Source organism: Lycium ferocissimum, chromosome 4 (assembly GCF_029784015.1).
Source record: "Lycium ferocissimum isolate CSIRO_LF1 chromosome 4, AGI_CSIRO_Lferr_CH_V1, whole genome shotgun sequence".
NCBI classification, from domain to species: domain Eukaryota; kingdom Viridiplantae; phylum Streptophyta; class Magnoliopsida; order Solanales; family Solanaceae; genus Lycium; species Lycium ferocissimum.
Genome location: NC_081345.1, coordinates 39272962 through 39286067, shown reverse-complemented (window position 1 = coordinate 39286067; position 13106 = coordinate 39272962). Strand labels below are relative to the sequence as shown.

General features: G+C 28.7%; 1 non-coding gene across 1 annotated transcript; it reads left to right on the top strand.

Annotated features, from left to right (window-relative positions):
* The first annotated feature begins 1566 nt into the window (after positions 1–1566).
* Positions 1567–1655, top strand: LOC132055054 (small nucleolar RNA snoR8a). Its single transcript, XR_009414517.1, has one exon. It is a non-coding gene; the product is annotated as a small nucleolar RNA snoR8a (small nucleolar RNA).
* Positions 1656–13106: the final 11451 nt, after the last annotated feature.

The following is a 13106-nucleotide window of genomic DNA, read 5'->3' as shown; positions in this document are numbered from 1 at the left end:
AGTGATAGACTTACCAACATTTGAAGTGCGAAAGAAAAAATAATCATAATGTTCTAATTCGACCATCCGATGCTTAACTAGTTGAATTACATATTTAAATTCATTTTTCAAGACATATTCAAGTATTTTTGAAAAATATATTAAATTAATTTTTGTTCTGATAAATTATTTATACGTATTCAACAGGTTTTATAATGCAAATATAATGAAAAAATTGTTGCGCTACGACAAATAATCCTTCTTTATACAAATTCTCGAATAAAGTTTTTAAGTAAAACTTCAATAGGCGAGATGTGATATTGACCAGAACTATATATTAACTTCTGCCGGAATTTATAGTTAAAACTCTAGTTCCGCTTTTTGACAAGAAAATATTAGTGTAGTAATAGTTTTTTTCTTTGGTGAGAGGGCTGGGAGTAATTTTTAACGAGGAAAAATTAATAATATAATTAATCATTTTTTCATCGTTTTTTAATATAATTCTTTTAATATTAGTTAGTCCTACAATATATTTTTTACCGTCATAATTAATAAAGGAAATAAATGAAATTGCAAACAAATATTGGGATTTAACATTTTAAATTATACTTTTTTTTTCTTCCTTTATGTATGCCAAAAATATCTAATAAAAGTTCGCACAACGTTTATAAAGTATTTGATTTCTTTTATACAATTATATAAAATTTTGGACCTATTCATGTTTTCATATTACCTCCAATTATTTTAAGTGCTAGGAGACAACAATATTTAAAAAATGAGCTAATTATTTTAATAATGATGATTTTTCTTTGATTAAAGTTGGCGAAAAGGATCAAGCAAGAAGAACATTCTATACATTATGTTATTTCAAATTTTTCTATTTATTTCTCCTTGAAATTTTCAAGTTGAAATCTACAAAATATTTTGACTTGAATAAGCATAAGTTAATGTATTTAATAGTGTGTTTTGAAGGGAAAATTATTGGTGGAAAATTGCTGGTAGCAAAAATTTTACAAGCAAAGGTTATGGTGGTCTTTTTATAGGTGTGATCAAATTTGGGCCAAATTAGTGTGGTAGTTTAGCTCATTTCCCTTCTTGTTTAGAGCAGTTGTCTTTAAAGTATGAATTGTTACTTGGGGTCAGTTTTGTGGGCGTCCTTTTTGTTATAAGCAGCATTTAAAATATAGAAAATTATATTTGGCATAACTCATTTTGACACAAATTGGCATAAATGGGGGCATTAAAAAGAACTTCACACGACTTTTAAGGGCATTAAAGTAACTTAAGGGCATAATAGTCACTTACTACTTTTCTATAACAAAACTACCCTTATGTGAAAAAAGAAGAGATGAAGTTCAAATTTCACTCTCTCTCCTCAAGGTAATTATTGTTTTTCTTCCCTATGCATTGAATTTCACTCTCTCTCTCTACTTAATCTAATTATTGTTTTTCTGTCCAATACATTGATTAGATAAATTTTTGCATGCTTATTTAAAAAAAAAAAATATTACTCTAAAAATGTCATCTTTAAATAAATCGGATAATTATCATATTATTGACATGTTGAAGAAACTCAAACTCAATTTAGTGGCTAAGAAATTATAAAATAATTCCACGTTCTGAGTATTGTTGTCACTGCATGATAGACCCCTTTACAACCATAGAATATGAGCACCCACCTACCTTGTCTACCTCGTCTTTCTTTTTCCTATGAATCGGTACCCATTTTCTTCAGTGATAGCAATTGATATGCAATTGGTTACCATGTGTGATATTTAGTGTTTAATTTTGGGTACAAGATCAGTATGTTAATGGGTAGTTCTCGTTGCTGATCTTGTCCATAAAATACTTTATTTAGTTTTATGCCTATAATCCAGAGTTTTGAAAATTTTGAAGAAAAAAGATTAACTATCATGAAAGAAAAGCTTTGAAGCTTTGGATGGTTATTGAAAAGAGAAAGAAGAAAAGAAAAAAGAAAAAAAGAAAAGAAAAGAAAATAGCTGGGTTTTAATTTTTTAAAAGTTTTATGGGTGAGTAATTGAGTAATTTAATCGAAAAAAGTCAAGTAGGTGCCACGTATGAATATTAAGGTGGGACATGGGGATTTAACGGAGTAAAGATAAACATGGCTTTTTTAGAGTAAAAGGGCAAATATGGCCCTAAAGTAGGATAGTAAAGGCAAATATCTTGAAAAAATATAACGAAGGACAAATATAGCTTATTTGTGAGAGTATAAGGGCAAATCTGACCCTTTTCCGTTAATTGAAACACTGAATTATCTCAATTTATCTAAGTACATATTATATAGAATTGGGTAGCAATTAGTAAGTTTAGATCTAATTCAATCAATAAAATAATGGATGTGATAAGTAGTCACCACTATGATTGATCAATTGAAATATTGAATTCCTTCAATTTAGCTAAGCGTTACATAGGATTGTGTAACAATTAGCAACTTTCGATTTAATTCAACCATTTAAAAAAAAAAAAAAAAATAGATGTAACAAGTAGTCAATACTATGGCTGACTTTAATTGAAACATTGAATTAACTCAATTATTTAAATATTAAATAGAATTGAGTAACAATTAGTAAGTTTAGAACTAATTCAATCAATCTAAACAAAAATAGTGGATGTCACAAGTAGTCAACATTGAGGTCGACTTTAATTGAAACATTGAGTTGCTTCAGTGTAGCTAAGTATTATATGGGATTAAGTAACAATTAGCCACTTTTGATTTAATTAAATCATTTGAAAAAAAAATAGATGTAACAAGTAGTCAACACTATGGTTGACTTTAATTGAAACATTCAATTACTTCAATTTAACTAAGTATTATATAGGATTGAGTAACAATTAGCAACTTTTGATTTAATTCAATCAATTTTTTTTTTTTAAGTAGATGTAATAAGTAGTCAATACTATGATTGACTTTAATTGAAACATTGAATTATCTCAATTAGTTAAGTATTAAATAGAATTAAGTAACAACTAGCAATTTTAGATCTAATTCAATCAATTTAAACACAAATAGTGGATGTAACAAGTAGTCAACACTATGGTTGACTTTATTTAAAACATTGAATTCCTTCAATTTAGCTAAGTATTATATAAGATTGAGTAACAATTAGCAATTTTTTATTAAATTCAAACAATTTTTTTTAAAAAAAAAAATAGATGTAATAAGTAGTCAATATACTAGGGGTAACTTTAATTGAAACATTGAATTATCTGAATGTTAAGTATTAAATAGAATTGAGTAACAATTGACAAGCTTAGCTCTAATTCAATCAATTTAAACAAAAATAGTGGATGTAACAAGTAGTCAACACTAAGGTTAACTTAAATTGAAACATTGAATTGCTTCAATTTAGCTAAGTATTATGTATGATTGAATAACAATTAACAACTTTTGATTTAATTCAATCAATTAAAAAAAAATAGATGTAACAAGTAGTCAATATTATGGGTTACTTTAATTGAAACATTGAATTATCTTAATTAGTTAAGTATTAAATCGAATTGAGTAACTATTAGCAAGTTTAGATTTAATTCAATCAATTTAAACAAACTAGTGGATGTAACTAGTAGTCAACACTAAGGTTGACTTTAATTGAAACGTTGAATAACTTCAATTTAGCTAAGTATTATATATGATTAAGTAACAATTAACAAATTTTGATTTAATCCAATCAATTCAAAAAAAAAAAAAAAAAACGTAGATATAACAAGTAGTCAATATTATGGTTGACTTTAATTGAAACATCTAATTATCTCAATTAGTTGAGTATTAAATAGAATTGAGTAACAATTAGCAAGTTTAATTGGAACGCTGAATTTCTTTAATTTAGCTAAATATTATACAAGATTGAGTAACAATTAACAACGTTTGACTTAATTCAATCAATTTTTTTTTAAAAAAAATAGATGGAACAAGTAGTCAATACTACGGTTTACTTTAATTGAAACATTGAATTATTTCACTTAGTTGAATATTAAATATAATTGAGTAACAATGAGCAAGTTTAGATCTAATTCAATCCATTTAAACGAAAATAGTAGATGTAACAAGTAGTCAACACGATAGTTGGCTTTAATTGAAATATTGAATTATTTCAAATTAGCTAAGTATTATATAAGATTTAGTAAAAAGTTTGCTAAGTGTTGATTCAATTTCATCAATACTTTTTTTTATATATAAAGATGTGGATGTAACAAGTAGTTAACACTATGGTAATGGTTGACTTTGATTGAAATATGAATTATCTCAATTAAGGTAAGTATTAGATATGATTGAGTAACAATTTATATTTAATTCAATTAATTTTAAAAAAAATAATGGATGTTACAAGTAGTCAACACTACGATTGACTTTAATTGCAAAACGAAATTATCTCAACTTAGTTAAGCATTAGATAGGATTCAGTAACAATTAGCAAGTTTTGATTTAATTCAATCATGTTTTTTTTTAAAAAAAAAAATAGTGGATGTAACAAGTAGTGTCCGCCGGGGACATCCGATAAAATTGAAACGATACAAAGAGATGTAACAAGTAGTCAACACAATGGTTGACTTTGATTGAAACATTGAATTATCTCAATTTAGCTAAGCATTAAACATGATTAAGTAAAAAGTTTTGCAAAATGTTGATTCAATTCAATCATTTTTTTATTTTTTAAAAAGAAGTGGATATAACAAGTAGTCAACACTATGGTTGACTTTGACTGAAACATTGAATTATCTTAATTTAGCTAAGTATTAGATAGAATTGAGTAACAATTTGCAAGTTTTAACTCAATTCTGTCATTTTTTTTAAATGGATGTAACAACTAACAAGTAGTCAATACTATGGTTGACTCTAATTGAAATATTAAATTATCTCAAATTAGCTAAGTATTAGATATGATTGAGTAACAATTAGCAAGTTTTAATTTGATTCAATCAGCTTTTTTCTTTTAAAAAAAAAAAAAAAAAAAACTGATGTAACAAGTAGTTGACACTGTGTTTCACTTTAATTGAAACATGGAATTATCTCAATTTAGTTAAGCATTAGATAAGATTAGATTGATTAAATATTTGTAAGTGTTGATTTAATTCAATCAATTTAAATAAATATAAAACAGTGGATGTAACAATTAGTCACCACTATAGTTGACTTGAATTGAAACATTGAATTATCTAATTTAGCTAAGTATTAGATAGAATTGAGTAACAATTAGCGATTTTTGATTTACTTCAATCAATTTTCTTTTAAGAAAAACATCGGATGTAACAAGTAGTCAACACTATGGTTGACTATGAATGAAAGATTTAATTTAGCAAAAATTTAGATAAGTATTAGATATGATTGAGGAACAATTAACAAGTTTTGATTTAATTCAATCAATTTTAAATATTTTTTTTTAAAAAAAGGACAAAACAAGCAGTGAACACTATGATTGACTGTAATTCAAACATTGAATTACTTCAAATTAGCTAAATATTATATAGTTGAGTAAATTTTTTTACTAAGTTTTGATTCAATACAATCATTTTTTTTATATAATAAATGAAAATTCGTCAAAAAATTAGACAACTTTTGTATGTAATTTAGTTTTTTTTTTTTAATTATTTAGAAGATATTTATAGGGTATATCGACATGTAGTTTGTATTGGTAGACCGTACAAATAGGTAGACTGTATAATTAAACTAGGTGTATGTATAAAATGTATAAAAAATTTAGAGGAAAAAATTGAAGTGAATCTTTACACAAGATCAATTTATGGGTTCTAGGTGTTGAAAAAATGAAATGCTTAAGTGTAATAATTGCTTTGTCTTGGAGGGAAAAAATTTGGAGGAAAATATCAAATGTTGAAGCTATTTTTCATTAAGGATAAAGTAGAGTTTGTACATATGTTGTCATACTTTGTGCTAAAATGACTTGTGCCATTTAACAGCACCCAATAACTATACCTTCCTAAAGAGAAAGGATTGGAATTAAATAAGTTAAAATGGAGTGCAACGAGTATTAAACATTTATACACAATTAGTTGTGATTTGATGTATAGTTATTGTAAAATAGAGAGGAACTGGAGTGCAGTTTCACCTTACAGCATTTAAAGTAGGTTTCATGACTGTCTAAATCCCACCAAAGGCTCTTTCTTCTTTAATTTTACCTTCTACAACAATATTAATAATTACGTCTCAATTCTGAACAAGTTGGAGTTGGCTATATGAAACCTCACTTATGCACCAGAGAAAAGAACGACATTTCCACTTTCCTTTCTCATATAAGAAACAAGCATTTCACAGCCATTCAATTCTAGTAAAAATGAGGTTGAGGATTTTCCATTCAAATGTGGAAGGAATTAATTCAACATCTCTTTGGCTTCCCTGATCGGGTTGCAACATAATTCGGTGGAATAATATCATGCCCATGTTCCCTCCTCTTTCTAGCATTAGGTGACATGATACTAGTGCCGTGACCACAAATATGAATTCGTTTTAATCTGTCTGGGGGCCTAATGTTCTATTTTGGTGCTCGTAAGTAATAAACATTTCCAATTATACTCTTTTCTGATTTTTCCCTTCCTTCTTAGTTTGTTATTGAATTTAATGTACAAAAATAATGAAAATTGAAGTATCATTGAACCCACATTTGTATTCAAGAGTTCCAAAATTTTCATTTTGTGATTATGGAAAAAAGGGAGCATCATCGAGACTAGGAAGAAACCTTTTTGTGGGATAGAAACCTTATATGCAGAGTTGAATAGCAATTATTCTCGTGTTTAAGTTCAAATTTCAAATATTGTATACTTTGACGCACATTGTTGTGCATATTTTACGCAAGTTGAAGGTCATCCAGACATCCACTTTGATTGACTCCAGTACGTATCCAATTAGTGTATCGAAATTCCTCCAATTTGCTTTATCATGTTTTGGCCTATGAGGATGCAGGTGGCACTTCCATTTACATAGATTTCAAGGACAGACGCTTTTATATTACACTAATAACGTTGTAGTTAATAAGAATGTTCGTGTGCTAAAAAGCAAAACAAAAGATAAAAAGTAAGGTGGCTAATGTCAAAGAATATTCAAATATTGGTGCTTACCAACCATGCACTAAGATTTCCTCAGTCATCAAGAAAATTAACAAAAGTCGAGAACTAATGAACTTGGTGACCTTTCACTGTAACGATAAGCTATAATCCTCATTCCATCATACAAAACCTAACTTTTCAATATTTTCATTTTTATTTTATCATCGTTATTTTTCTTTCTTCTTGTGTCATGGGAATGAGGAAAATAATAGAAAATAGCTTATTGTTTCGAGGAAAAATAAAGAGTAGTTTAGTTGTTTTTTAGTTGCATCCTCATCAAGTTCCGGCCACTGATAGGACAATGCATTATATAGAAGTGTGCCAAGCATTTAATTTGCCATGTCCTAACTGCATATGTCACTAACTGCATATGCCACCATCTTGCTCACTTGAAAAGATAAAACTTTTGCTTTCTCTAAAATGCATTTTTTTACTTTATAAATATGATGACCTAATTGAACTTTTCCCCCAGTTTTCCTACGTTAATTACAAATGATTGGAGAGTTGAATGTTAATTCTAGTCTGTCACCTGAGGCATCAATACCCTGCAATTCTCCAAAGAAACATAATTTATTAACGTCAGAAATAACAATAACAAAAAACAAGATTCTCTCAGATAATAAAGAAATTCCATTCTTTTATTATTATTTAGTTATTTCCTTATATAAGAAAACAAAAGAGAATAAATAAGATTCTCTCGGCTCATTCGGAAGGATCTCAAATTTATATCCATGGTGAATTATGTCTCTAGCATGACCATTTTTCTATCTATTTTTGTTTTTTGAGATCATGCCTCTAGGAAATCCGCACATCGTATTCTTGCCTTTATTAATGAAACACAATTGTTTATTACATTAATACAATTCGCAATAGGTTGTGGAATTGGGTTTTTGATTCGCAGTAAGGCTAGAATTGTGATCAAGCAATTGGTAGCTAGTCTAGTACCACAAAGTGATTGAATAGGCCGGTAAGTCATCAATCCTATTGGACAATATTGTAATGTACTTTATTGTCGGTTATTAATTAAGAAATGTCATTTTATCACAAGTTTTAATTAGGCAGAAGCAGTGATAAGAGGGCTAAAGCATGGATGCGTCTCTGCTTTCCTATTTCGAAATTAAATATACTCCCTCCGTATACTTTTACTTATCCGCTTTTGACTTTACACGCCCCTAAGAATTAATAAATGAAGTATGTATTTTACCATATTATGTATTTTACCATATTACCCATATTAATTGGTGTATAGTCTCAATAAACTTAGGAGATGATTTGAAAATGAGTAATTAATGTTAAGGGTAAAATAAAAAAGGTGAAAATTTATTTTTAGTATAGTGAACAAGTAAAAATGAACGGAGGGAGCAGTAACTAATGAGAATATTTATAGTATTAAAAGAAAGTTACATTCACGAAAAAGACACATTCATATAGATTGCAAAATATTTTTCTCATAAGTCATGCGCCAGCTACTTGCATGGAGTGTTATCGAAGCTTAGCAGGGGTCCCTTTTTTTTTTTTTTTTTTTTTTTGTTGGTTAGAACTGTTTGTAGTATATTCATGACAAACGCATTATATGTTTGTTTTTAAAGAAAAGTGGTAATATTTCTCTATATTTTTTATCCCTTTTTTTTTTCTCTCTTTTGTATTGTTGTGCAAAATGAAATTGCTTTTGCCATTATCGTTATGTTCACTCTCTTGCCTTTTCTGGGTCGATATTTGTTTAATTTCACTTCAGTATGAAATGGACGGAACATAAGTATATCATATCAGAAGAAACACAGTGAACAGTAATCCCTCATTTGTTTTTAGTAATGTGTGTGAGAGTTCTTTCGTATAACAAGGGTGAATTCTATTTTCATTGTCCACTTTTCTCTGCCCTTTCTTTTCCCACTGTGTAATACAAAATGATTCAAGTCATGTGCACTCATAATATAATTTAGCTTGTATAATATTGTATATCGGGGCACGCGGCGTAAACCTATATATTTTTTAATATATCCTATATTTATTAAATAGATCTAGTTATATGCAGTTATCTTTTATATATCCTTAATATCCTTGGACACATGAGCTGAGCTAGAAGTCCAGCTGTCCAGGTACGGGTTTGGCCAAATCCAGTAATTTTTTAGTTCAATTCCTTTATTTGTATTTCAAAATTCACTAAATATGTATAAAAAATAAATTCAGAACTCAATTACTAATGTGTGATATCGCTATCTTAAACGATAAAATTCTAATTCTGGCTCCGCCTATGTATTTTTAAGTTGTTGATACTATATACTTACAATAGAAATTTGGAATGGCAGGAATCTGTCAATCGAGCTTGGACAAATTCAATTTCCTAAACTTTAAGTCCTAGACTAGAAGTCTAAAAAAGATATTTGGCTTGGTATTAGATTCAGATTTACTAGATACAGGTGCCTTAGTGATATAATTCAATACGCATGTAGTGTTCTTCCTAGATACGAGTGGTGAAACTCCCCTTCTCCAAGAATATTTCGAAATCTTTGAGGTTATAACCTTTACAAGACAACAAAATCGAATAATATGACTTCACTTATCTATGTTACGTTATCCTGCTGAATTCAATCGACTTGTCATTTTTGGGGGAAACAGGAGAGAATTGTAGGGCTTCTCTCTTAAAATATATTGCCAAGAAACCACAAGACAAAACCTAGTAAATTCTGCATCTAATGCTATACAGACAGCACTGTATAAAAATATGACACAGAGGAATGAGGATCAATGCAACAAAGAATTGTTCGATTTTCTTAAGGAAAAAAAAAATGGAGAGGGTAAATTACATAGAAAGTTATAAAATTTATAGTTTAATTGCAGGGAAATTATCAAACTAATTTTTCTAACCAAAGATTAATTAACTTTCACCAAATCCTAAAATATGAATTTGGCCCCAAAAAAAAAAAAAAAACAGTGAATGTAGGCCAGAACTCATCCAAACATAATTTAAGATCATTTTCCATTAAAAAGATCGTTTCAACTAAAAGAAATGCTCTCAACTTTTTTATATCTAGAGGTATTCATCTAGTCTCCCTCTACTCTTTGTATTTTCTTATTTCTTAAAAGTTCTATTGCTACAAAAAATAAAAGGTAAAAGAAAACCTAATTAGCTAGTTATTTGGTAGAGTTGCATGAGAAACCAACCATGTAAAATCATAAAATAATTAAGCTGCAGGCAGCTACCAATTTCAAGGAAAACATATATACATTCTATTTTTTATGTCAGCTTGTTAGAAGACGGTTGGTAGGTAGTGATATATGCCTTTATTTATTTATTTATTTATTTATTTTCTTGCCTTAATTTATTTCTATGTGCACGAATTAACACAATGATCCACCAACAAAATAAAGTTTATGTGACATGAGATATAACCGCACCTTGTCTCTCTTTAAAATCCAAATGTAATATTCTAAACTCTTATGTATTGAAAGTTTGAAACGCTAAATAGAACTTTGTAAACCACTTCAAAAATACCTTTTTCTTGCACAAAAAAAGAAAAACTGTCATGACGTAACAGAATTTAATATTAGACAAACTCTTTGCTTTACAGAATAAATTCTTAGTCACTTGACACATACACATACAATGAATTTCTTTGAATATAGTTTGCTAAAAATAATAGTATGAATTCTATCCACAGAAAAACAAAAAAAATATGTACTAGTATATTATAGGAAGAATACGATGTGCAACTTTTGCTTTAACAAACTTGGTGTGATGTTTGAAAAAGCTACTACTAATATTCTGGGTATTTTAATTTGCCTAATCCGATTTGACCCTTTCCCATCTTCAAAGATCATTTCACAGACTCAAGCAGCATAACCTAACTTATTAATATAGTGGAATTCCTATAGGGTAAACCACTCTCCTTTTACACATAAAATGCTTTTATTTAAATATTGAGTACTGTTTCATAGCTTTATTTCACGCGGTTAATTATTTTTTTTTGTCCTGAAGCAGTACGACAAGCTTAGTTTCGCGATCTTTCCTTATAATTAGCAATTAATTGGGCGATTGGCACATTAACCCCTTATAAGTCCAATGGTAAAATTGTTTCATGTTTGGCATCTTATTGTTTAGTGGATACTAATAGTTATTTTGATCATCGGTAATTAAAGGCTTTAAGCGCAGAGTGGTTCCAATCTTTGTTTGCACTGATCAGTGAGTAATAGTATACTATTAGATAATTAGATTGTGCTCGAATGGTTTATCTAATCTTTGTTTTCCATACGAGCTGGTCGTGCAATGATTAGAATAATTAAGCTAGCCCATGTGATTAATGCTAACAGCCAATTAACAGAAAACTCTTAAGTGCATAGATCTAGGAGATAATTGAGATCAAGGTAGAATATTAGTAAAAGATTCTCAATCTTGCTTTTTCAGATAGAGCTTAAACCGTCTTTAAAATAAATCTTTATAATCTCTCTATTTGTCTTCTTCAAAAAGAACATTACGTAATCTGAATCTTCCGTTGCTATCTAAGAATAATTACGCAAAGATAATTACTAATAAGCCATTTAATTTATATATCTACAAGATGCTAATGAACTATCTCTACCGTTGATTTGATATAAATCCAAAAATTATTAGTAACCTCAAGATATGCACAAAAGAAAGACATTATAAACCGTATAAAAAAAACAACTTTTAAAGTCCCTTCACTTGAACGACTTGAGAAATATGAGAAATGCAAAATATCTAATAGCACGAGAGACAAGAGCAAGACAAAAATAATGTACAAATGAATGTAGTGTTCAATTGAGGAGTAACAGGGAGATAAAATTTGTAGAATTGCTTTGTCGTCATCTCATGATTATTATTTTTTCTGGTTTAGGATACCAAACAGGACTCTATTAATGAAAAATGAAGTTGCAAGTGATGGCAACTGTTGTTAATAGAGATTACTGTAACATTCAATATTGTAGCTTTCAATCGCAAATATTCACAATTGCAAGAACCACGACACCTGTACGGTAATTAGGGACGGGAGCCATGAATTATGATTATTTACATTGTAATGTCTTGTCCAAATTAAGAATTTGACGTCTTTATAGCTTAAATTAAAATGAAAATAGGAGTAAACGTCCTCCATTTGTGTCTAATTTGTTGGTGTTTGTTTTTTGTACTTCCTATGTTTTGCATAAATAAATTTAAAGGTGGTCTATTCATTCTTCAAACTCTCTGATGCCTCTTGCACATTTTTCATCAAAGTTTCATACTGTTGATCTGGACGTATAAAGTAAAAAGAATCACAAAACTTTTAGGACGTGCCCGTATTAATTGTACGTCACAAGTTAAACTTTTGGAGTATATATTACAGATTCCTCTTCTCTATTCTCCTTTGAAGGATATAGCATGTGTAGAATAAACTGTTTCATGGTTTAAATTATTTCCTCACATTTGCTTTTTTTTTTTTTTTAAATTATTATCTACACATATATTGTACTAATTAGTTAAGTAAGAGTACCGAAATGTGAAATTTGTTAACGCTTGATGGATCGCACTTAAGGTAGCTCAGGTCAGAGAAATTAAATTTTTCTTTCTTTCCTTCACAAATTAATTCTAAAGGTCTAGAGTCTACTATAACCCTCCCCTATAAGATATATGCAGCATAAAATTCGGGTGTAAGTAAACGTTTGATCTAATTAACAAATGTAGGTTATGTGCAAGTTAACCTTATAGAGAGCCTTCTTTTTTTAACGTGGCATATATGGGGGCTTTTACCATTGATATCATTTATACAACATACGCAAACCAATATGAGTGCGTATAGTTTGATCACCATTTTGTTCTCCCATTTGAATTAATCATTGCGGTAATCCAAATTCATATCCACTATTTTAGCTAAAGTGTCTAACAGCTTGTTTGGATGATTGTATTGTATTGTATTGTATTGTATTGTGTTGTTAGTTTAAATACAATGTTTGTTTTGATTGTTACTTAAATTTTAATGTATCGTATCGTTAAATCCATCATTACATAATGATGAAAAGTTTCATTTTATGTAACGACCAATTTGGTGTTATTG